We start from the raw sequence: 372 nt of genomic DNA, 5'->3' as shown, positions 1-372 counted from the left end.
GCATCATGAAATACCAAGTCAAACGCCTTGGTGTAATCAACAAACAAAAAACATACTTAATCCTCTTCTTGCTTGTTAACAACCTTTTGAATGATGTTTCGGCCAGCTATAATGGCATCAGTAGGTTCCTTTGCCTGTCGTGAACCCAAACTGTTCCTCTGCAATCTGTGGTGCTAGGTAGTATTGCAGCCTTTGCCGAAGAATTTCTAGTAGAATTTTCGAATCTCCTGAGTTCCGGAAACCTTGGGCAGGAGCACAATTCTGAAATTACCCATTCGGCTGGCCATTTTCCTGTCCTCCAGATGTCATCAATAATTTACTTCATAGCCTTTATAATTGTTTTTCCTCCTGCTTTCAGGGCTTCCGCTGGTA

Source organism: Penaeus monodon, chromosome 19 (assembly GCF_015228065.2).
Source record: "Penaeus monodon isolate SGIC_2016 chromosome 19, NSTDA_Pmon_1, whole genome shotgun sequence".
Lineage (NCBI taxonomy): Eukaryota > Metazoa > Arthropoda > Malacostraca > Decapoda > Penaeidae > Penaeus > Penaeus monodon.
Note: the sequence above shows the minus strand (reverse complement) of the source record.